The sequence below is a fragment of the Rhinolophus hipposideros genome (genome assembly GCF_964194185.1).
Source record: "Rhinolophus hipposideros genome assembly, chromosome: 21".
NCBI classification, from domain to species: domain Eukaryota; kingdom Metazoa; phylum Chordata; class Mammalia; order Chiroptera; family Rhinolophidae; genus Rhinolophus; species Rhinolophus hipposideros.
In genome coordinates, this window is record NC_138067.1 from 50,287,871 (window position 1) to 50,313,989 (window position 26,119).

Sequence of the window (26,119 nt, forward strand, 5' to 3'; positions counted from 1 at the left end):
TTACAACACACGCTGCTCCTTATTATAACACCTCTGCTACCCACTACAACACACGCTGCTCCTTATTATAACACCTCTGCTCCTCACTAAACACACGCTGCTCCTTATTATAACACCTCTGCTCCCCACTACAACACACGTTGCTCCTTATTATAACACCTCTGCTACCACTACAACACACGCTGCTCCTTATTATAACTCCTCTGCTCCCCACTAAACACACGCTGCTCCTTATTATAACACGTCTGCTCCCCACTACAACTCACGCTGCTCTTTATTATAACACCTCTGCTCCCATTACAACACATGCTGCTCCTTTTTAAAACACCTCTGCTCTCAACTACAACACATGCTGCTCATTATTGTTACACATCTTCTCCCCTCTACAACACACGCTGCTCCTTATTATAACACCTCTGCTTTCCACTACAACACATGCTGCTGCGTATTATAACACCTCTGCTCCCCACTACAACACACGCTGCTCATTATTGTTACACATCTGCTCCCCATTACAACACACACTGCTCCTTATTATAACACCTCTGTCCCCACTACAATACACGGTGCTTTTAATTATAACACCTCTGCTCCCCACAACAACACACGCTGCTCCTATTATAACACCTCTGTCCCCACTGCAACACCTCCTGCTCCTTATTATAACACCTCTGTCCCCACTACAATACACGGTGCTTTTAATTATAACACCTCTGCTGCCCAATACAACACACGCTGCTCCTTATTATAACACCTCTGCTCCCCAGTACAACACAGCTGCTTCTCATTATAACACATCTGCTCCCCACTACAACACACGCTGCTTATTATTATAACATCTCTACTCCCCACTGCAACACACGCTACTCCTTATTATAACAGCTCTGCTCCCCACTAGAACACACGCTGCTCCTTATTATAACACATCTGCTCACCACTACAACACACGCTGCTCCTTATTATAACACCTCTGCAACACACTGCAACACATGCTGCTCCTTATTATCACACTTCTGCTCCCCACTACGACAAACGCTGCTCCTTATTATAACACATCTGCTCCCCATTACGACACACGCTGTTCCTTATTATAACACTTCTGCTCCCCACTACGACACACGCTGCTCTTTATTATAACACCTCTGCTCCCCATTACGACACACGCTGCTCCCTATTATAACACATCTGCCCCCACTACAACACACGGTGCTCCTTATTATAACAGCTCTCCTCCTCACTACAACACACGCTGCTCCTTGTTATAACACCTCTGCTCCCCACTGCAACACACGCTGCTCCTTATTATAACACCTGTGCTCCCCACTACAACACACGCTGCTCCTTATTATAACACCTCTGCTCCCCACTACAACACACGCTGCTCCTTATTATAACACCTCTGCTCCCCACTACAACACACGCTGCTCCTTATTATAACACCTCTGCTCCCCACTACAACACACGCTGCTCCTTATAACACCTCTGCTCCCCACTACAACACACGCTGCTCCTTATTATAACACATCTGCTCCCACTAAAACCCACGCTGCTCCTTATTATAACACATATGCCCCCACTACAACACACGCTGCTCCTTATTATAACACTTCTTCTCCCCACTACGACACACGCTGCTCCTTATTATAACACATCTGCTCCCCATTACGACACACGCTGCTCCTTATTATAACAGCTCTCCTCCTCACTACAACACATGCTGCTCATTATTATAACACCTCTGCTCCCCACTACAACACAGGCTGCTCCTTATTATTACACATCTGCTCCCCACTAGAACAGATGCTGCTCCTTATTATAACACATCTGCTCCCCACTACAACACACGCTGCTCCTTATTATAACACCTCTGCTCCCCACTGCAACACACGCTGTCCTAATTATAACACCTCTGTCCCCTACTACAAAACACACTGCTCTTTATTATAACACCTCTGCTCCCCACTGCAACACACGCTGCTCCTTATTATTACACGTCTGCTCCCCACTAGAACACACGCTGCTCCTTATTATAACACCTCTGCTCCCACTACAACACACGCTGGTCCTTATTATAACACCTCTGCTCCCTTTACAACACACGCTGGTCCTTATTATAACACCTCTGCTCCCACTACAACACAGGCTGCTCCTTATTATAACACCTCTGTTCCCACTACATCACCTCTGCCCCCTATAACACGTGTGCCCCCCACTATAACACCTCTGCCCCCACTACATCACCTCTGCCCCCTATAACACGTGTGCCCCCCACTATAACACCTCTGCCCCCCACTGTAACACCTCTGCCCCCACTATAACACCTCTGCCCCCACTACATCACCTCTGCCCCCCTATAACACGTGTGCCCCCCACTATAACACCTCTGCCCCCACTATAACACCTCTGCCCCCCACTATAACACCTCTGCCCCCACTATAACACCTCTGCCTCCCTATAACACCTCTGTCCCCCTATAACACGTGTGCCCCCCACTATAACACCTCTGCCCCCCTATAACACCTCTGCCCCCCACTATAACACCTCTGCCCCACTATATCACCTCTACCCCTATAACACGTGTGCCCCCCACTATAACACCTCTGCCACCCACTATAACACCTCTGCCCCTCACTACATTACCTCTGTCCCACTATAACACGTGTGCCCCCCACTCTAACACGGCAGGAAGGCCCCCACTGAGTCTCTCTTGCTGGAGCACCCCAAGAACACGGCAGGTGCTCAGTAAACCAGTGCTGCGCCGGCTGAATGAAGGAACAAACTGTTATTATCTTCCCATCACGACTGTGTCATCCTCAGGAACACCCCTGGCCAGCCTGTCCCTGCACATCTAGTGTCAGCTCTGTCCTCTGTGGTGTGGGGTCAGGTGCCTGCAGGGGACCTTTCCGCGCCTCGGTGGGGGCCCTGTGGTGCTACCCGAAACACGACACCCAGGTGAAAGCCTGCTTTCTCCTGTGCAAGCGTCATCTTAAACTCAGAGATGCAGCTCCAGGAGGGCCTGCCCCCCAAACCTGGGCAGAACCCACCAGAAAAGTCTGGCTCTCCCCTGATGAGGAAGGTGCTGCCATCACTCCCTCCCTGAGAAATCCGGGGCCATTAGAATTGTACCCGCTCTCACGTGGACTCCATCGTTGAGCCAAGCGATGAGCATGGCCTTTAAAGAGTGGTATTGCTGTGGGCACCCAATTGCTTGGTTAGCGCTCAGCCGAAGGGCCCACAGTGGGGAGACAGCGCCCGCTCCGGCTGCCCCCTCTGCACCCATTCAGAATTGCAGTGCTTGAACTTGGGGTCTCCACGCGTCCTTCCCTGGAGAAAAATAGCCTCTCCACAGTGAATGGCCAAGCTGTGCCAATGTGCACGAGACGTCACTGTGGGGGGGCACCCAGGAGAAAGTGCACTGCCCAGAGCATACATAAATAAATAAACACATAAATACATAAATAAATAAATAAATAAAAATAACAAACATCGGCGTCAATGTAGAGAAACTGGAACACTTAAACATCGCTTGTGGAAATGTCAAATGATGCAGCCTATCTATATAACCGTTCAGGATTTCTTCAAAAATAAAAAAAAATTACCCCATGGCTAAACAACTACTCCTAGATATATATTCCAAGGAACTGAAAATAGGTATTCAAATGGAAACTTTTACACAAATATTCATAGCAGCATCTTCACAATAGCCAAAAGGTAGAAACGATTCAAAAGTGCATCGATGAAAGGAGAAAGAAAATGTGGTAAATCCATAAATTGCAATATTATTTGGCCACATAAAGGAATAAATTAAATGGTACAGCCACTGTGGAAAATGGTATGGCTGTTCCTTAAAACTTAAAGATAGAATTAATGAATGATCCAGCAATTCCACTTCCGGGTATATACCCAAAAGATTTGAAATTAGGGACACAAACAGATCATGTGTACACCCGTATTCATAGTGGATTCACAGTAGCCAAAAGGTGGAAGCCACCCAAGTGTTTACAGATGAACGAATGGACAAAAAGTGGTATATACGAGGGGACTAGTATTCAGCCTTAACATCTAAGGAAATTCTGGCGTGGGTTACCACACGGCTGAATGTGGAAGTCATTACGCTAAGGGAGAAAAGACAGCTACAGAAGGACAAACATTATTTGATTCCACTTATATCAGCTATGTACCAAAAGCTAATTCAGAGACAGAACGTAGAATGTGGTTGCCAGGGGTTGTGGGGAAATGGGAATGTGGACTTATTGCTTTATGGATACAGTTTTAATTGAGGAAAATGAAATTCTGAAGGTGGATGGTGTTGGTGGTATTTGTACAACGACGTAAACGCAGTTAATACCATAGAAACATGTACTTCAAATGGTTTAAACAGTAAATGTTGTGCTGCATATAATTAATCACAATAAAAAAATTAGTGAAGTACTGATACCTGTGAGAACACGGATGGGCATTGAAAACATCTTAAGTGAAAGAAGCTGGGCATGAAGGGCATCCAAGATAGGATTCACTTCTGAAGGTTAAATACAAATTTATGAAAACCAGGGAAAGCCTCAGTGACAGTTCCAGAAAAAGAGTCACATCAGAATGGTGAGAGACATTTTCACACAGCTGGGACAGGTGGTGAAAGCTGAAGTGGAGCCATGGAGTGGATTGTAATGTGGAAGCCACAATCATATCCACACGTGGGGGTCGTGTGGTGATTCCCGGGGAAAGCACACCTGTTTGGGATGAAACTCACTGGAGAACTGGGTGTGAAATGTCGGAAAGCGATGACAGCGGCAGAATGTGAGTGCAGAGAAAGAGTACCCGTCGTGCTACGGAAAGTTTTCCAGACTTTTGAAATTACTGGAGAGTAAACTACTGGAAACAACCATGTCAGGACCACACCAGAAAAACGGAACGCATCCGAGCTCATGACAGACGCCAAGACCCATGCAGACGCCAAGACCCATGCAGACCCCGTTCACCCAAGGGGGTGGAGCTGATCGCCCTTGTTAACTAGAGTAGATGAGGGAGAATATATTAGTACCCACTGTGCCTTTGGTACGTGACCTGGGATGTGGAAGACACAGCGGCCTTTTTAATTTCGGTTTTCCACATCACCCCAAAAGTCTGTAGTGACCAAAGCAGGGTGGTATTGGCATAAAACCAAACACATAGATCAACGAGCAGAATGGTGCTTAAAATTGAATCCACATAAATGACGCTGGGGACACTGGCCAGCTGTACGCAAAACAGCAGCACTGAACACGATCTGACACCACAAAGGAAAACCAGCGATTTCCCCACTATGTCCTTCCTCTGCGGGTCCTCTTGTGGCCGACACGCCTCCCCGCCCCCACCTGTCAGCAGAGTTCACGCACAGGAGGATTCTCCCTACCTCTCCTCCTGTGTCCACGCCTCCCGGGGAGATACTGAGGCGAAGCATGCGCAGAAGGACGTCCCTAGTTCTCCCCGAAGTAGCGGCTCCTCCAGGATACACCAAGTTCCCTCACAACAGATGCCACCACAGCATGCGAGAGACATCATGGTGGCTCTCGCCCCAGCTGTCGCGTGAGACTCGGGACCCTGGCTCTCATGAAGACGGGCTGCCCTCTGTCTCGAGAGTCTGGCCCCTGGCTCTCATGCCAGAGTCCTACCCCGTGCTCACTTAGTTCTCTGAAAAAGTGGTACCACAGGAAGTGATCACTTCAATTGGGCCTGGAGGAAACGTGCGTGGAAAACCGGTTTGGAGAAAGTACCCACATGTGTACTCACCTGTGTTCAGATGAGAGGAGACACCAGAGCTGGACCATGGACCTCAGATCCAGACCTCTAAATGGACCATTGCCCCACATAGCCAGACACCAGGGCCTGAGCAGGACCCCTTACCAGGGACCCTGGACCCTAATCTCCAACCCTGACCCTGACTTCTCACCCCCTGCCTCCAACCCTGCAGCTGTAAACCCCTGAACCCTTAAACATTTAACATCCCTGAACATGAACTATTACTATGAAAAACACCATGAGATCACATGCTTCGGAAGAGAAGAGGACGCCACCAAGAGACAGAGCAGATGTTAGATGCAGGAGGCTGCTGCTGGTGCCAGCCCGTGTGTTACAGGGTCAGGGAGTCCTTACAGTGCTGTTCTCTAGGCAGTGACGGAAAACCCCGCTGCTCAGCAGGAACCTTGAATGAGTTGTCGTTTTGGTCTGGGTTCTCCAAAGGCCCAGAGGAAAAGAGTGACGTTTCTTCCGGTCTGGATACTCTCTGAGCTGAGAGCTCACACTGGTGTCTGCTCTGTGAAATACACAGGCGGTCGTGTCAGTTTCATGCTGTAGGACTGCGGTCGAAACTGCAGAATCCTGAAACTAAAAGCATTAAAATTCAGATGCCCTTTCTCTACCTTTTGACTTAAAGCTGCAGATGAGCCACGTTTTATGTTAAGTGTGTAACCGAAATGTTATGAAAAGCTTTCCCCTTTCTTAAGAGTATCTCAGTTACCACTGAGAGGTCAAACCACCATTTCAATGCCCACACTAAGTACACATCAGTTGCCAAGAAAACATAGTAAAAGCAGACATTCTGTTCACAGATATTAATATTAAAAGTTTAACATTTTCCAAGTCCAAAAAGAATAAACGACCCATGCTTGCTGCTCCCTGCATGGGGTTCCTCAGTGACAGTTTCCATGGGAGTCCCAGAAAGACCACAGAGCGTTTTACAACGCACATGCATTGGGTCCTGTTTGCCCCCTGTGCACTGAGCTGTGTGTGGGACACTGGCAGCAGTGCCTGGACCTTATTTACTATAATGAGAGGACGAGGCAGTGTTACTGCATATGGGGCCTGGGTCTGCAAACATCGCATCGCCCACTCCTCCCACTGCATGCCTCTATTGTATCGGTGAGATTCGGGGAATCAATGACACACTTAGACTTAGCTAGTTTGCAGTGTGACTCACCGCATAGCTCGCTATCCAGCCACCTGTAATTAAACCCAGTTATTGATCCACCCTGATATTCAGCTGTTTTCTCTTTGTTTCTCCCCTCAATGATTAACTGTTTGTTCCCTTTCTCAAGTAAACCCATACCTCGTGAACTAACATCCTAACCTGGGAAAGAGCAATTTCGTAATCCCCAGGCACCCGGACACTGGAATCCAATTTACAACTTCTTGCACTTTTTTACTGGTGATGCATTCGAGTCCCAGGCCTCTATGGCTAACTCCTACTTTGGAGTCCGGACATAACTTTGTCTTCAAACAGACCAGACCCCAGGAAGGATGTCAGCCCTCAAACCAGCCTGACCGACTCCTCCTTTCCTACGTAAGAAAAAGCTAACCCAAAGTTAGGTGCAGCTGTCCACCCTCAGACACTGGACTCTGCGCCGGCGACTCCCCCTCACTCCCAACCCCCCGTGTTTCTCTCTTTCTTACCAGAGGCAGCCGCCATTGTTGGACACTGCCATGGGCATTCTCTCTCTGCCCTAACTGTCATAAAAGCTTCCTTTGTAGAGTCTGTGAATGCTTTCACCTTTTGTAAATTCCACGCCACAACACCTATCTGTCCACAGGGCTAACTTTGGAAATATGTGTATTTTTACAACGTGTACATTCTCGGTTATCCTGTCTTATTTAGGTTGTACGTGTCATTACATCTGATATTCATGTAACTACAGTGCGATGAAAAAGATTTCCGTAACAATATCCCCTGAAAAAATTACCTTGCTGAGTGGAATGACTTATATCTCACATTAGTGGGCGTTCATTCAGTTTATAAGACCTTTCAAACAAGTACACGTTTACTAAAGTAAGGTGCATAAAGGCCCAACTAGCATAAAAATAAGGATAAAGTTGAAATCAATACACTAACCATGGACATGATCATTTATTACTATCAAGTATTATGAACTGTACGTAATTGCAGCTGTTGTACTTTTAGACGACTGGCATATGTGAATTCCCCATGCACGTAGGTTAAAATTCAATTTTATCTTATTAACCCGATTCTTAATTTGATGATTAGCTCAGCTAGAAGAAGTTGTTCTTCTGGACAGAGAGAACAGTGCCTCAGGGACAGACAGAAGGAAAGGAAGGAAGATGATTTGTGAAACAAAGAAAAGGGAGATGAGATCACTCCTCAGAAATGCTACAGCTACAGCTAATTGTAAAGGGTTATAACACTATTAGCATTGCAGGCTGGGAAAAATCTCCACCCCTGTGTCCTCAGGACAGTTCCCACAAGGAAATCCCTCTTCCTGATGGGAGGGAGTGATCAGCAGAGACACACCCTGGGAACGCCCTGGAAACGCCCTAGGCTCCACCTGTGACTCCACTCCTGATTGTTTCCCACCCTCATTAAAATATAATCCTAAATTTTGTTTGTTTCAGCACAGTCGCTCTCCTCCTGTGCCTGTGCACTCCTGCATTTTGGGGATATATTTTCTTTTTTAAAAACAAATCCTCCTCCTGCTTGCCTTTGTTCACGAGTTGTTCCTACATCCTGGAATGCCTTCCTGTGATGACTGACCTGCTCTCCAATAACACACTTACTAGGTCAGAGCAAAACAAATAATTGTGAAGCCCCCACAGTATTGGGGAAGCCTGCAAGGAGAATTAATGGCCAGGGCACTGCTGGCTCCTGGCAACCACTGCAGCTGGCAAGGACGTCTGCCGCCAGAGGTAAGCGGTGTTTTTGTTCACGCTGTGAGCCTTTCTGGTGTATGTATTTATGCAAGGTTTGAGAGAATTTAGAAGCACTGCACGTCCTTTTCCCCTCCTCTACAAGTAGACTGGCAGGAAAATATATTTGTGAACCTAGCTTCTCGAGAGTAGAGACTCACAGGTTTTCTTTTTTTTTAAATGAAATTAAAATATATTTCTTGTGAAAATACAAGTTATTTTTACTAAAACCTAAAATAAAATATATGGTTCTATTATTGATAAATATTAGTAAAATATTAATTTGTATGAGGATGTAGGAAATTAGGGTATATTGATTCCATCGGGCTTGCAGCTTACAGTTCAGAAATAAAAATATGTAGTGTGCAAGACGTTCATTTTCAGTTAGTTTAGAAAATCTCCCTATTTCAAAAAACAGTTAAAACCTTGTTCAACATTGCTCAATCAAAAGTATAATGGCACCAAAGTTCCCATCATCTTTGTGGATTTGGGAGGCTAAGAATTGATCTTTCCCCTCTTGAAGACTCAGGAATTTTTTCCCCTTTTCACTATCAAAGAAAACATAGTGTAGATGAGCCCCTCTCTTCTTGCTGTACCAATGGCAATGAATAGTGACGGAAATGGACTCACTATGTGGTTTTAGAAACAGTTATAAATTAGTTATTTGTCTTAAGGACTGCCTATCTATTTGAGACTGTGAGGGAGAGTTCTTTCAGGAGAGAAGAATCTTGTTGATTTTGAAGAACTAGGTCATGTAGGTTTGCCAAAATTAGTGAAGTATCCTAGTTATCAAATATATTTTTATTAGTTTCAGGTGCACAAGACAAAGTAATACTTAGACATTTATCATTTATATCCCTCACACTGTGTGAACCCTTCTCCCCCCATCCACTACCCCTCTGACATCGCACACAGCCATTACATTTCCACTGTCTCGATTCCTAATGCTGTACTCCACTTGTAAGTATATACATACATATATATACACATATCTATATATATAAATTATAGTTGGCATTCATTATTGTTCAGCTTCAGGTGTACAGTGCAGTGATCAGGCATCCACATCATCCCTGAGGTGGTCTCCCAATGGGACACGTGTCCATCAAATACCCTACAAAATCTTTACAACATTATTGATTACGTTCCCCAAATCAATTTTCAAAACCCCGTGGCCATCTTGTGGTTACCGACTGTTTTCTAATCCCCTCACCTTCCCCCTTATCCCCCCCCCACCCATCTAGCAACCCTCAGTTTTTCCTCTTTGTCCCCAAAACTGTTTCTGATTAGTTCATTCACTTATTCTTTTCTTTAGATTCTGCATATAAGTGAGATCATATGGTATTTGTCTTTCTCTGTCTGACTTATTTCACTTAACATAATGTTCTCTAGGTCCATTCCTGTTGTTGCAAATGGTAAGATTTCTTTCTTCTTTATGGCTGCGCAATACTCCATTGTATAAATGTATCACAGTTTCTTAATCCAGTCATCTACCGATGGGCATTTCAGATGTTTCCATGTCTTGGCTATTGTGTATAGTGCTGCAATAAGCATAGGAGTGCATAAAGATTTTTGAATTGGAGTTTTGGATTTCTCCGGATAGATACCTAAGAGTGGAATTACTGGATCATAGGGTAGTTCCATTTTCAGATTTTTGAGATACCTCCATACTGTTTTCCATAGTGGCTGCACCAATCTGCAGTCCCACCAACAGTGCACAAGCGTTCCCTTTTCTCCACATCCGCGCCAGCACTTGTTGTTTGTTGATTTATTGATGATGGCCATTTTGACTGGGGTGAGGTGGTATCTCATTGTGGTGTTTATTTGCATTTCTCTGATGGTTAGTGAGGTTGAGCATTTCTTCATATGTCTGTTTGCCATCTGTATGCCCTTTTTAGGAAAATATCTCTTCAAGTCCTCTGCCCATTTTTTAATTGGGTAGTTTGTTTTTTTGGAGTTGAGTTGAGTGTGTTTTTTATAAATTTGCGACATTAACCCCTTATCAGATATATCAGGCAAATACCTTTTCCCATTCATTGGGATCCCTTTTTGTTTTATTGATGGTTTCCTTTGCTGTGAAAACACTCTTTAGTTTGATGTAATCCCACATGTTTATTTTTTCTCTTCCCTCTCATGAGGGGATATGTCCACAGGTTTTCTTTAATGAAGTGATCACTTCAATAGGGCCTGGAGGAAATGTGCGTGGGAAACCAGTTTGGCGAAAGTACTCACATGTGTACTCACCTGTGTGTTCAGATAAGAGAAGACACCAGAGCTGGACCATGGACCCCAGATCCAGACCTCTAAATGGACCATTGTCCCACATAGCCAGACACCAGGGCCTGAGTAGGACACCTTACCAGGGACCCTGGACCCTAATCTCCAACCCTGACCCTCCCTTCCCGCCTTCCCTTCCAGAGATGGTCATTTTTTGTGTCTCTGTGTCTCTTGTGTCGTTGGTCCTGACAAGGAAATACCACAGTGACAGAAAGCCTTTGGCTTCCTTGGTCAAGCTGTAAAAAGGCTTTTTGGTTTGAGTAGCTATTAAAATCCTACCATCAGTGGCCAGAGTATGGATCCTTTGAATTGGAAAAACTTCTAAATTGGAAAATGTGTTAGAGAACTCTCATAACAAAGCTGTTTTTTTGGACCCTAGAGATAGACCACATGTTTAATACTAACGGATACAAGGAAATTTAACTATTCTTAAGATTTTGAATTAGTTCTTCAGCTTCTTGGGTCTTAATAGATGCTAATGTCATCATTAGATTTAAAATACGCAGAAGAGAAAATCAAGAGATGTGTAAGTGTTAAAAATCTTTACGGAGATTTAAGATTTTGAGAACTGGTATGTTGAAACTGGCTTGAAAGGATTTAATAACCAATCAGAAACCTGAGAAAAATGGAAGCTGATTTTTCAGTCCGATAGACGTGAGAAAGTCTCAGCATCACCCTGGACCCTCTGCTGAGTAGATCTGAAATGGAAACAGAGCCCACAACTGTCCCAGGCCCGCTGAGGTAAATAAAATAAAAATTTCAAAGGGGCAGTTTTAACAATACAAGCCTCCCCTTTCCAGCCTGGCTCCCCTTTCCCAGCCTCCTTAAAGACTATGAAGCACAAATAAAACCCTGAGCACAATCCCCTTAGCAGTAGACAGGAAGACTCCATGCAGGAGCCTCACAAAACTTGACCTGCCATGTGTGTTTAGCTTTTCCTGAATTACCTGTAAATCTCCCATTTTTACGTCTAAAGCCTAAGAGCCAACTGCCACCTTTGTGTAAAATGTCATATTTACCTGATTTCTCCTCACTGTCTTTGGAATTTTTGTGTGTGTGTGTGAATTCTAGGTGCTCATAGATTACAATTCCTGGTCTCTGTCAGCAGTTGGACAGAAGATAGCAGGGGTGCGAGGCCTTTGTCTGCTTTCTGAATTTAGGTAGGCAGAAAAAGTATCTGTGCAGCTACTTCCTGCACCTAGAGACTCGAGGGTTTTCTGTATTCTTTCCTCCCTGAGATGTTCTTTATTCTTTCCTCCCAGAGATGTTCTTTGTTTCTTGTGTCTGTGTCTTGCGTATCCTTTGCCCTAAGAAGGAACTACCATGGGGACAGAACACAGGCACAGGCTCCAGTAAGACTGTCATTGGAGCCGGCCCCACTGGCTGGGGAGTTAAGTGTTTCTCTCCAGACCCGTGTCTGCAGAGACAAACTTTGCTGTGGGTCCCTCTCTAAAAGTCTCTTTAGGTTTTTCTTTCCTTCTTGTTCTGAGTCCTGGGAGCTTGGCTTTGTGACCAAGGAAGCTAATCCTCTTTGGTCCCCACCTTCTGCCAGGTGCACTTACTCCATTGCACCTGGTGGCCAGTGAGATAAGCTGGGGTTCCCAGTGCACCTCTGCCTGGCTGTGCCAGCTCCCAGGGGACTGTGTTCTGAGGGGACTCTGCCCATAAGGGGCATCTGTCCCCCCCAGCCTTCCTTACCCTTTAGTGCTGGTCAGATCCCGGTCTAGTAGCACCTGCTCGGGGCCACAGATTAGTGGGTTTGGGGCTGGAGGTGCCTCACATTTTGTGGGAGACCTGAGACACTCTGTCCACCCCACCATCCCTACTGCCTATGTGATGAAGGTCTGTGCTTTCTCTGACTGTCTTTGGGGGTGACCCTTTGGCTCTGGGAGGGCTGCTTCCTCTGCACTCGGTGTGGAGGGGCCTCTGGCTTCCTGGCCTGAGCTGTAAAGAGGCTGCTTGGTGTCTCACTATTTAGACCTCACTGTCCACATCAGGACGATGGGTCCTTGGAATGGGGAAAACTTATAAATTTACATTGTGTTATAGAACTCTTGTGACAACCAGCTGTTTTCTTGGTAAAACATCTTGTGTGTTCTCTATAGTTGTTACTAACTCTGTTAATTTGTGATCTCTGTGTGAAACCAGTTTGTGTTTGTGTGTGGTAAGACGTTTTGTAGCTCCGTGCGGTGTTAACCAGTTTGTGATATTTGATTGGCTTGAACAAGTTAAATGATTATATAAAGTAAGAAATAAAATACAAACAAACAGAAATACTTTATGACCTGGTGAAATAGTTGATGTTAAAGCTGGTTTTAGTTTGGTTTGATTACACAGTCATGCGTTTGAAAATTATCAGCACAAAATACAATTTTTTCTAACCGGGTTTATAAAAATTAGTTATCTGTTAAAAATATGTCAAGAAAATAGCTTTGGTCATTACTGACTTTGAAATCTCAAAGTTTTAACTACTATATCAAATAGGTTCAATTAAAATAAAAGGTAAACTTTTAAGTGATAATTACATTGTATATATACATGGAAAAGATTTTCCAGGTGTCTTTGGTAATTGGAAATGATAAAGTTTTATCCTATAAATTAAATGATGCATCATTATTGAATGTCTAGAGCATTTCCAAGTAGCAGAATAATGACACACTAAGTACTGAACATTGATTTATCAACTTTTTTGCTATTTATTGTAGATGAACTAAATATTTTTGGGTGTATTAGTAAACATGTCTTCTGCCACGTTAGAATTTTTGTGCTAAGAGGAAACATATTTCTAGAAGTTATGAAATATGTTCATAATTGCATCAAGCTAAAGAATCCTGGTGTAGCTGCAGGATTGGTCACTTAGTTTCCACTGCTGATTAAGATGGACATTTGAATTGTTTAAGTCTCTGCTATCGTGAAGAGCGCTTCTGTGGATTCATGTATCCACCTTTAACAACTGTTTTCAATTTTGGGGGTATATTTCTAGAAGTGGGTCTGTTGAGCCACATGGGCATTTTTTTGTGGGGTGGAAATTTCCAAGTGTTGTATGCAGAAGCCACACCATTGTAATTTTTCACGTTCAATGTTTAAGGGTTCTAATTTTTCTACATTGTTGCTGCTGTTTGTTAGTTTTAGTTTCTGGATTATAGCCCTTCTGGTACTATGTGAGGGGGTATCACATGTGGTTTTCATTTGCATTTGCATCAGGACTGAGGATGTGGAACATCTTACTGTGCTTGTTGACACTTTGCAGGTCTCATCTGGAGAAGGTTCTATTCAATTCTATTTTAAAATGTTAGTCATTTTCTTTTTTTGTTCTTGAGTTGTAAAAGTTCTTTGTCTCCTGGATAGCAGACTATTATCAGATATATAATGTGTACCTATTTGGTTCCATTTTATGGCGTGTCTTTTCGCTCTCTGGATTGCTTATTTTGATGCATGTATGTTTTTAATTTTGAGGAAGTCTAATTTATCTTTTTTTTGTTGTATGTGCTGTCATATCTAAGAAACCATCGCTAATCCAAGGTCGTGACAATGTATCTCCACGTTTTGTTTGAGAGTTTATACTTTTACTGCCTGTATTTAAGCCCTTCATGTATTTTAAGTTTTGTGTGTGGTGTGAGGTTGGGGTCCAATTTCATTTCTCTTCATTTGGATGGTCATTTGCCCAGTACCATTTGTTGGAAAACCCTTCTTTCCCCAATGTCAGGGTGTCTGCCCTTTGTGGGTCTGGACATGGCCCTGCGACCACCCCCCTGCATGGGAGCGGTACAACTGCGGCTGAGTTTCTATTTGACGCCAACAGCATGGTAGGATATAACATGCGTGCATACATCCACCTGAAACCTTGACTCCGACGCCGAAACGTGGCCTCACCTCGCCTGTAACTACTCATCCTGAACGCATGAAATACCTAAATCATGTGGTGGGACAACTGGACATTTCATTACAGAAGAGTTCAGTTCAGAAACTGGTGGCAGTCCTCTCAAATATTGAAAGGGGTGAGGTCCTTAAAAAATGATAATTGATATTGATTGTGACAAGACTGCCAAAAATGACAGTCCACTCAGAGAAAAGGCTCAGAAAGGGCTCCAAAATGAAACTCGTTCTGTGTTCAGACAGATCACAGTTACAGTGACATTCCTGCCACTATTGGAAGTTTCTTGTTCATTTGATCTACTGATTTATACAAATATTAGGTTGTGCCTGAAAAATGGGAAGAGTCAGGACTATAGTTGATCACCAATTGTGAGCACGTCTGCCTTCCTGCCTCACTGCCATCATCCAGAGTAAATCGCATGGTGGCCTACAGACTCCCTGGTAATGCCTGAAGATGAGAACACTAACGTAAATCCTCAGATGTGCTTCTCCTGAAACCAAGTCAACTGTAGTTCATATATTTTATAGCTTAACTTTTAGATGGGGGAAAACTTAACATACTTTACAGGACCGTGCATGATTGTCCTATTTTGGGGGTATCTGTTTGGCTTTCGAGGGTGTTGCCACAATTTTTTGCAAACTGTTCGAAAAAGGGACCCAGCAGATTACTTTGGCCTTGTAATGTTAATTCCTTGAAGGTGGTGACTGTAGATAGGAAAAGTTTTGGTATGAAACAAAATGCTATCCCAAGTCACACCCTTTCATCAACTGACTTGACTCAGAATACAGGTAGGGAAGTATTTAAAGATGAAATACAGTAAATGAAGTCTGAACACTCAGAATCTTGGTTTAGGTCCTAAAGTATCTGATAATACATAGATAACAAAACATTGCTATTAAGTCCTTTTGCCATTTATTTCATTTGTATAGTAACCATACTGAAAAGAAATCTCCAACTATCGGATTGTAATTTATACAAATTACACTCACAAAACTAATATTTGTAGCGTTTAAATTCCGGTCATAGAGCACTTTTAAAAATGTCTTTCTGAGGGTGGCCTGTTAGCTCACTTGGTTAGAGCATGGTGCTGCTAACACCGAGGTTGCTGGTTAAATCCCCACATGGGCCACTGTGAGCTGCGCCCTCCTTACCAAAAAAAAAAAAAAAAAAAAAAAAAAAAAGGAACAGAAAAAATAGAAAAAAAGCGTATTTCTGTGTTTTATAAATTAAAGCTGTAAATGACAATGATAAATTTAATGTGTATGTTAAAAAATAATCTACTGATTTAGACCGATGGGTTTATTTCTGGGTCCTCAATACAATTCCATTGATCTCTATGTATATCTCTATGCCAGTGTCACCATGTTTTCCTTACTGTGGCTTTGTACTAATTACGAATTACGTTTGGGAAGGGTGAGCCTCCAACCTGATTTTGTTTTTGAAGATCCTTATGGCTCATTTCTTCCCTGGAAATTTGCTGTGAATTAGGATCAGCTTGCACGTTTTTCCACAAAGGCCTTGGGGCCTTTTCACAGGAATGACACTGAATCCTTACATCGCATCTGTTCTGTTGCCATCCTAACAATTTCCATCACCATGAGATGGCCTCACGTTTATGTAGGTAGTTTCCTTTAATTTCTTTCAGCAAACAAAGACATTATGTTTTGTAATTTTCAGTGTAGAAGCCTTGCACTATTCCTAAGTATTTTATCAACGTTGATGTTATTTAAAATGGAATTGTGTTCTTAAATTCTTTTTTAGATTACTCCTTGCTAGCGTATACAAATAAAACAGATTCCTGTGTATTGATATTTTGTCATTTAACGTTGAATTACTTTACTAGTAATAATAATGTTTTTGTTGATTCTTTTGGAAGTTATGTATTTAAGATGTGACTTGTCATCTGTGCATAGACAGTTTCAGTTCTTCCTTTCACATAGAGAACATCACTACAACTCTATAAGGGACATAGATCTGTGTCTTCTGTCTTTGTGACCTACTTCTGATTTGACTGGTTAGGGGCTAGTAGTGTCCCAACAGGGCTAGGGTTGGGGCTGAGGGGCAGTGTGGTGCTGAGTCAGGGGTTAAAGTTAAGATTGTGGGTTACAGTTTGGTTATGGTTTATGTGTATTGTTTATGGCTACATGTATGTTATATGGTTTATGAGATTGATTATGGATTACATGTATGGTTTATGGCTATGTGTTTTTGGTTATAGTTTATAGTCATGGTTTATGGATATGGTTCATAGTTTGTGGTTTCTGGAGATAGTTTAGTATTACGTTGAGGGTTTAGGTTACGGTTTATGCTGTTGGTTATGGTTTATGGTTGTAAGGTTTTACGTTTATGTTAAGGTTTAGATTTAGGCTTAGGGCTAAGGGTTTAGTGTTTCGGTTTTACAGGTTAGGTGTTTGGTTTGGGGTTAGGGTTAGGGCTCAGTGATGTGCAATCTGTTGCTTTCCTGACCCAGCATCTGTTCTCTGGCCCCAGTCCAGCACCTCAGCTTCCAGGGAACTCAGTGGCTTCCAGTCCTACCTGACATATCAAAATCAAGACTTCCTGGGTGCAGGATATGAGGACACTGGGTAGGGATCGATCTCAGGGGAACTTCCAAACTGCTTTGTCCCCTTTCCTTCCCTGTCCCAGGAGAGGGAATTCCACAGCAATGTGACGAGAATAAGTGGGAAGATGAGGTCCTGGATGGATCATTGCTTAGTATTTTCCTTATTTTAGGGTCCATTTTGTTCATGGAAATCACCCATTTCGACGCAATAGGTGTATCTTAACTTTAGTTTTACTTTCTCCTCTCTTTCCAGAATTGTTACAATCAACGTACACATGTTGATGCATGACTGTTCACTGAAGTCTGTATTTTATTCAGATTCCTGCTTTCAGGCCCAGTCTCAGTGCTGACACCTCTGTCTGTCAAAGCCCGCACCAGACAGGTTAATGGTGACAGCTGGGGGTACCTGGTGAGTGAACTGGGGTGTTATGATAGGAAATGAGACCAGGAGAAGAACATGAGGCCTGATAAAGTCGCAACACTGTGCTGATGACAGAGACTTTCCTCTCCAGCCCCAGTGAAGCTGCTGGTGGTTGTAGGCACAGGAAGTGACGGGGTTTGACCCCACCTTAGTTAGAAAGATGGAGCTGGTCCCAGTGTGCAGGTTGCCCTGGACGAGGGAAGGACGGCAGCAGGGAGACCCGTGAGAAGAGCGGTGAGAGGCGCTCTGGCCTGAGCTGAGACAAGGGCCTTGAATTTGGAGATGAGCAGGGTTTGAAGACCAGGGAGGGGCTGTGGTGAGCGCTGCCCTGTGGACGAAGCTGGCACAGATGCCAGAGTCAGCACTCAGGGGACTGGCTGTGTGGACACCAACAGGAGAGCGCATTCTGCCACCAGGAGACTATTTGCTAATAGTCCTTCTATTTGCTCATAGATCCTTCCAGCCCATGGAGGTAGAGAAAGGACTGAGAAGGGAAGAGGGAGGGGGAGTGAGGGCCCATCTTTTGTGGGGCAGGAGCTGACCTGCATCACCTCACTGATCTCACAGCCACCCTGAGAGGGAGCCGTTATCCCCACCTGACAGGTGAGGAGACTGACTTCCCATGTCTTTGTCTGAAGTCACACAGCTAGTGCTTGGAGGAGACAGAAGCCAGCTCTGCGCCTGTCTGAGGCTCACGCACCCCTCCATAGGGAAGGTGTCACCCCAGACTCCATTCTGAGCAGCCAGGAAGCTCTTGTCAGTTGTGACCTCAGAGGAAGGGAAGATGGGGAGAAGCTCCCTCATGTCAGATCCCTCCTTCCAGACAACCTCACAGCTAATAGCTCACCAATGGTCGACTACCTCCTAGCCATCAGCCTCATTCCGCAGATCCATGGGGAGTATGCACACTGCATTTTTCCCCGACCCCAAGACACTTCCTCGGTTTTTCTCACATTCCCTAAGCTCCAGGAAACTTGGTCCATCTCAAACACCTGAACCTGTCAGACGTTGACAAACTGGGAAAGAGCCTTGCCACCATCTTCTCACCACATCCACAGCAGCAATTGCTGGATCACCCCTCCTGCTTTCATTTGACTCAGCTGCAAAAACAGCTGAACCCCCTGTCCTGCCACTCCACCCAGGCTCCGTGATATGGCACCTGATTTCCACTCCACCTCGTTTTGACTTTGTAACATCCTGCAGGAAAAACTCAGAGACTAACGAACTGTGATCCCTACCCTCTCCTCTTTTCCTCATTGCGTGAACCACACAACTCCAACCTCACTCCAGCCCCTTCTCTCTCCCTCCAAATCCTCTCCGTTATCTCTACCTTTCTCCTTATCTCTACTTGTCCATTTTAGAGCTCCTTTTCTTTGATTCCATCACCTGATTTTCAACCCAAGAAGACTTGAGTCCCATTATTGTCTTTATTATATGACTCTTCCCTCTCATAACACTTTGCCTACCATTACCCCTTATCTCTACCCGGCTCACAAGCTAATTCTTCATCTTCCACATATGCTTGCCTGCTCACCAATTGTACAGGGACTTACATCCTAGGTTTCCTTTCTCCAGATATTGAGATCACCCCCAATAGTCAATTTCTACCTCTCCCCACATATACTCTCATGCACCAAAGATGGTCGTTCTCCTTATCCGCTTTTAGTGTCACTGAACATCTCTGTGGGAGTAACGAAAGGAACGGCAGGGCTAGGAGTCTCCTTACATGAATTTCAAACCCTGCCACAGGATCTCAGCCAGGCCCAGAATCACAGACACCACCTCAGGAACCAAGTGGCGATCCGAGTTTACAGCTAAGAGTGGCTCTTGATTTGTTCTCCTCATAGGGCCTTTAACTATTATCTTTTATGGTCCTAGCCTTTGGTCTTTGCCTCTTCCACCTTTTCACCCAATTCCTGCAGAGCCTACTCCAGGTGTGCACAAATGGAGCTGTCCATAAAATGCTTCACCTACAACAACATTACCAGCCCCTTCCACAATGTCTCCCTCCTCTCTCCACCTTCATTCAGCCTGAAGAAACTACAGAATAGAGACACGATGGCCTTTCTACATTTTAATAACAAACAAGTCTGGAAGGGTAGGTCTCTGAATGTTAGAGACCTTCATTTAATGTTAGGTCTCAGAGACCTTGACTTACAGACGGAGCCATGTTGGCTGACCTACACAAACAGAGCCATGCTTGTAACAACAGAAAATACCACAAAAGAGCTACTAGCTTGCTGTCATTCAACATTTCATGTTCAAACAATGCTATCCTGTCTGCACAGCCCCTATAAAAACCTCCTCATCCCCTCTTCAGGACTGGAAGTCTCCTTTAGACATGCAGTCCGGATTGTAGCCATCTTTTGCACAGCCAATATACTGTTGCTCTCTTACAATAAAGCTTTCTTAAGTTGCCTGACTGTGTGCATTCCATTTCCGGCCAACCTATCAAAGAATACAAGTGATTCTCAAGTGACTTTTATATAAATCATGTTGTAATAACATTGGTTTGGAAAGTTTGGTTGAAATATGCTCTAGATTTGAGAGCTGAGGATTTTTCAGTGTAAAGGAATATGCCCCGCAATGTTTGCCTTCAACTTAGAAAAGCAGTCTTTTCTTATATAAGAGCTTATGAAATGAGCTATTTCACTGTCTGCCTCTATTGCTAAAAATCTTTCTTGGTGATTTAGCATTACATTTGGTAACCTATAATATGGAATGCATATGATTCTTTCCTATCTATATCTACGTATCTATGTACGTATGTATCTATCTATGTGTGTGTATCTGACATTTAAATAGATACCTACACATGCATGTGTATATACCCATAAACACACAAAAGAATGTAAAGAAAAACATATTCACACTTATTTGTCTTACCCATCATTTTATGGTTCTAACAGATTACTTGCTATATATTGCAAACAAAATATCTCCAAATATGTGGTAAAAGATCATAGGTTTATAATAAAGAACTAACTATACGTGTCTGTCTCAATCTTGCCCTTCCTGTACAAGTCCAACACATGCCCTCCATCAGTTTTTCTTTTTGAGTTCTTTGGGTGATTAATGTTTATTCTCCAAATACTGCTTCTGTATCTAAACGTCATTCTGCAATTGATGTTATAGTTTAACTATTGCCTTCCTCATATGATAGATGAGGATGATCTCCCTTATATCCCCTATCTACTCTTTTTGGTAATTTATTGAATCACTATTCTGATTTGTCAACTATGCAAATTCAAACAAGATACGTACACCTGCATTTCCTATCCCACAAACCAGAGCCAAAATCTCTTGACTTCACATTTCGTTAAGATGAGGACACCTGTAAGGCTCAGGAGGAGGCTGACGGTCGGTAAGTACATGAGTTCTCTCCCTACCCAAGAAGGGTGCTAGAATTCCATTCCCTACTCTGTAGGTCCATTGCTGTGACTCCTCTGCCCCACAAAAAGGAAGTTCTGTCATGAAATTTAAATGAATTATCTGTCTTTCATGAATTTATTACATCTGGAATATTTTTCTAAGCTCTCAATAATTATATATTCTATTGAATCTGATTTTTATCTCTGGACCACATTTTCCAAAAATCTGATCTTCTACTGGTTTTCTTGGTACTTATACTAACTCATTTCAGTATTTCCTGGATTCCTTAGTGTCCTCAAATTCATACATTTTGACATACATTTATACATGTAAATAGCTTCTAATATTTTAATATTTTAGATTTAGAGAAGAGCTACAAAAATAGTACACAGTGCCCTTATTTCCATTAGCTAGAATTTTCTAATGTTAGCATGATCAAAATTAAGAAATAAACATTTTACCAGAGGGTAAGGGGGGAGGGGAGTGGTAGATAAGGGTAAAAGGGATCAAATATATGGTGATGGAAGGTGAACACACAATGGAATTTATAGATGATGTAATACAGAATTGTACACCTGAAATCCATGTAACTTTACTAACAATTGTCACCCAAACAAACTTCAATTAAAAAAAAGAAATAAACATTGGTACAATACTGTTTTCTAAACTCGAGACTTTATTTGGATTTCACCAGTTTCCCCTAAAGTGTTGTCTTTCTGTTTCAAGATCCAGTCCAATCCAATCTTTGATTGCCATAGTTCTCCTCTAATCTGTAATAGTTCCTCAGATTTTCCTTGACTTTCATGACTTTGACACATGTTAAGCGTAATTCTCAGCTATTTTATAGGCAGCTCCTCAATTTTGATTTTGTCTGATATATCCTTATAAGTACAATACAGTTATGGGTTTTTGAGATGACTATCAGAGAGGTGACACGCCCTTCTCACTGCACAATTTCAGGGAGGGCATGATGTAAATCTGTATTATTACTGGTTATGTTAAACTTGGTCATTTTATTGACGTAATGTCTACCATGTTTTTTCATTGAGAAGTTCCTTTTTCCCCCTTGATAAATAATATTTAATGGAGATACTTTAAGACTGAAAGATACTATTTTTCCTTAAATTTTTGACCTGCTGATTTTTTTGTTAAATCTTATCCAGATATCATATCCTTCAAGGCAGCATGCTGATCCTCTTAGTAATTCAAGTACTTCCCTGCCCCTCAACTAAGGATAGATTGTCTTGTTCTCTTCTCCAGCTGCAATCTCTTTTCACTAGTATTCTAAGAGCAAAGTGTTTGGTTCCCCTGCCCCACAGATCAAGGCTCCTATTCAAAAGAGGAGGTAGAGAGAAAGTGTTCCAGTGGAGTTCAATGCTCCTTCTACAGCGGCGCTCTTCCCCATCACGTTTTTCACCAGGAGAAGCATTTCTTAGGATTCTCCAGCTCTTGTGTGAGTGCCTCCCAGGGTTCATGGAGAAAAAACCATGCGAAAGGATGCAGATTTCATTTCCCTGTGATTTGTTCCCAAGTTCTGATATCTCTCTCATTATTTTCAGGCTCACTCATATTCTTTCACTTATATTCAAATATCTGATTGTACACATTTAAGAACAAAGAAACAAAAATATTTATTGCAAGCTCTATCTGTGGAGAAGGGGCTTGTGCATGACAGGCCCCACCTCAGAATGAGCATTTAAGACATAAGACAAAAATTCCTTCAGACCCTTTTTTCCTTTACTTTGCCTTCCACAATATCAGAAATTAAGTTTTTACACTATAAGTTTTGCTCTATTCCACTCCTACTAAAAAATCTTTTCATAGCCCTCTGTTGGTGAGGCGAGGCGAGGCGAGGCAAAAAAGCCATGACGTGACATCTCACTGTGATTTTCATTTTAATTTCTGTGATAATTAGTGATGTTGAGTATTTTTTCATATGTCTATTAGCCATCTGTATGTCCTTTTTGGAGAACATATTCTATTCAGGTCCTCCGCCCGTTTTTTAATTGGATTGTTTGTTTTTTTGTTGTTGAGTTGTATGAGTTCCTTACGTATTTTGGGTATTAGTCCCTTATCAGAGGTGTTGTTTGCAAAAGTCTTCTCCCATTTGGTTGGTTGCCTCTTTATTTTGCCAATGGTTTCTTTTGCTGTGCAGAGGCTCTTTAGTTTGGCATAGTCCCATTCATTTATTTTAGCTTTTACTTCCCTTGCCTTTGGAGTCAAATTCATAAAATGCTCTTTGAACCCAAGGTCCATAAGTTTAGTACCTATGTTTTCTTCTATGCAGTTTATTGTGTCAGGTCTTATGCTTAAGTCTTTGATCCATTTTGAATTAATTTTGGTACATGGTGACAGATAAAAGTCTAGTTTCATTCTTTTGCACCTGGCTTTCCAACTCTCCCAGCACCATTTATCGAAGAGGCTGTCTTTTCTCCTTTGCACGTTTTTGGCTTCTTTGTCAAAAATCATCTCCCCATATTTATGTGGGTTTATTTCTGGGTTTTCAATTCTATTCCATTGGTATAGGTGCTCCGATGTTCATTGCAGCACTGGAAACAACCAAAGTGTCCTTCGGTAGATAAATGGATAAAGAAATTGTGGTGTATATACACAATGGAATGCTATTCTGCCATAAGAAAAGATGAAATAGTGCCATTTGCGACAACATGGATGGAACTTGAGATTATTATGCTAAGCAAAATAAGTCAGACAGAAAAAGTCGAGAACTATATGATTCCACTGATATGTGGGATCTGAAAGCAACAAAGAACAAGACAGACAAATAAACAAAAACTCATAAACACAGACAATAGTTTAGTGGTTACCAGAGGGTAAGCAGGGAGATGGGTGGTAGATGAGGGTAAAAGGATCAAATATGTGGTGATGGAAGGAGAAGTGACTCTGGGTGGTATCACACAATGTGATATATGGATGATGTAATACAGAAATGTACCCTTGTATAGAGCATATAAAATGTATCACATATGTCGGATTGAGGTGTGCAAAACAAGTTGTTTACTGGTAGGGACAGGACTATGGCTGCACATGTGTGAGACTGATAAGAGTAAAGTGAAAGTAAACGTGTTTATGTTTAGAGCATAAACATGTAAGTCAGCATGATTATATTTATGTGTGAAACTGAGCATAACAAAATTGAGTGGTAAACGTGTTCACTAAAACAACTTCTGGTTCTCACCTAAGAGGAAACAAGTCCAAGGAAGAGAGGACAAAAGCAGAGTTCAAGAGCAATACTATGAGTGGTCTGACTGGGAGCAAAGACCCTCTGCGAGGCTCTGAACCAGACAATCCGGAATGATCCACTGCGATGTTCCTCTGGGAAATCCGACAGTCCTCTGTGGGGTGCAAGCCACAATACTCCGGGACTCTCTGAAGTTCTTCCTTGCAAGACCATCTTGCCTCAGACCTGTCCGGGGCCCTGCCGTCTCTCCTGGACCAGCGACCTTCTCCACCTCAATTGACCCTGCGACATGGTTCATTATTAAATTCTATTCTATTCTGCATAATCTTCTCTGCTTAGGAGAGCATTGGCCTCTGGAGGGATATTGGTACCAAAATAAAGCTGTGCTACTCAGTCTACCTGAACCTGTGTGAAAGGACTTTGTTCCCAACTTACGTCACGAGTACCACACAGTGACATACGGCCCGGTGGAGGGGTTAATGTCCCCTTGACTTTCGGGAAGAGACTGAAATGTCACTTACAGGCACTCATGACAACCCTTGAAACCTATGTAATTTTATTTTATTTATTTTATCTTATTTTTTAAATTTATTGGGGTGACAATTCTTAGTGAAATAACATAGATTTCAGGTGTACAATTCTGTATTACATCATCTATAAATCCCATTGTGTGTTCACCACCCAGAGTCAATTCTCCTTCCATCACCATATATTTCATCCCCCTTACCCTCATCTCCCTCCCTTCAACCCCTTACCCTCTGGTAACCACTAAACTATTGTCTGTATCTATGAGTTCTTGATTCTCATTTGTTTGTCTTGTTCTTTTGTTGTTTTTGGTTTATATACCACATATCAGTGAAATCATAGGGTTCTCTGCTTTTTCTGTCTGACTCATTTCGCTTAGCATTATACTCTCAAGATCCATCCATGTTGTCACAAATGGTCCTATTTCATCTTTCTTACCGCCGAATAGTATTCCATTGTGTATATATACCACAATTTATTTATCCATTCATCTATCGAAGGACATTTTGGTTGTTTCCATGTCTTGGCCACCATAAACCAAGCTGCAGTGAACATTGGAGCAACGTGTCTTTATGTGTAAATTTTTTCAAATTTTGGGGGTAGATACCCAGGGGGGGGATTGCTGGGTCATATGGTAATTCTATTCGTAATTTTTTGAGGAACCTCCACACTGCCTTCCATAGCGGCTGCACCAGTCTGCACTCCCACCAACAGTGTATGAGGGTTCCTTTTTCTCCACAGCCTCTCCAACACTTGTTAGTATTTGTCTCGTTGATGATAGCCATTCTGACTGGGGTGAGGTGATATCTCATTGTGGTTTTTATTTGCATTTCTCTGATGATTAGTGATGTTGAGCATTTTTTCATATGTCTATTTGCCATTTGTAAGTCCTCTTTAGAGAAATGTCTCTTCAGGTCCTCTGCCCAATTTTCAATTGGGTTGTTTGCTTTCTTTGTTGTTGAGCTTCATGAGTTCTTTGTATATTTTGGATATTAGCCCATTATCGGAGGCACTGTTTGCAAAAATCTTCTCCCTTTCAGTTGGTTGCCTCTATTTTGTCGATGGTTTCTTTTGCTGTGCGGAAGCTTTTAATTTCATATAGTCCCATTTGTTTATTTTAGCTTTTACTTCTATTGCCATTGGAGTCAAATTCATAAAATGCTCTTTGAACCCAAGATCCATAAGTTTAGTTCTATGCAGTTCATTGTGTCAGGT

General features: G+C 42.7%; 1 long non-coding RNA gene across 1 annotated transcript in view; it reads left to right on the forward strand.

The window, feature by feature from the left end:
* The window catches only part of LOC308490631, a 41,689-nt gene extending 16,131 nt beyond the window's left edge, over window positions 1–25,558 (forward strand). Inside the window, exons 2-3 of the long non-coding RNA XR_013992247.1 lie at window positions 8,380–8,670; window positions 24,382–25,558. This is a non-coding gene — a long non-coding RNA (uncharacterized lncRNA). The remainder of the gene's footprint in view (window positions 1–8,379; window positions 8,671–24,381) is intronic.
* Window positions 25,559–26,119: the final 561 nt, after the last annotated feature.